The following is a 330-nucleotide window of genomic DNA, read 5'->3' as shown; positions in this document are numbered from 1 at the left end:
ATGCGCCGGCCCGGGGGCCGCTTCCCTTCGCGACGGTCCCTCCGCGGGTCCCGGCCACCCCCCCCCACTCCCGGCCACTTCCGCCCTCGGCGGCCCCTTCCACGTTCTCACCCCGGGGCGGCTTTGCTGCCTTTCTCTCTCTCGTCTCGGGCTGTCCCTCCCGACGCCGCAGTCGAGCGGAGGATCCGTCGCGGCTGCGGTGGTCCCGGGCTTGATCGCTGCATCCCCGACTCCCGTTGGCTGAGGGGTTCTCGCATCCGACCGACCCCTCCTCCGGCCCGTTCCCACCCGGCGCCGCCACTGAGGTGTCTCCCCGCCACCCCTCCCCCC

At 74.5% G+C, this 330-nt stretch overlaps 1 protein-coding gene across 6 annotated transcripts in view; it reads left to right on the top strand.

The window, feature by feature from the left end:
* Tcerg1 (transcription elongation regulator 1) overlaps nucleotides 1–330 on the top strand; it is a 62,598-nt gene that overhangs the window by 580 nt on the left and 61,688 nt on the right. The window lies entirely within an intron of this gene.

The sequence above is a fragment of the Dipodomys ordii genome, unplaced genomic scaffold (assembly GCF_000151885.1).
Source record: "Dipodomys ordii isolate 6190 unplaced genomic scaffold, Dord_2.0 Scaffold85, whole genome shotgun sequence".
Taxonomy (NCBI): domain Eukaryota; kingdom Metazoa; phylum Chordata; class Mammalia; order Rodentia; family Heteromyidae; genus Dipodomys; species Dipodomys ordii.
This window is presented reverse-complemented; position numbering and strand designations above follow the sequence as displayed.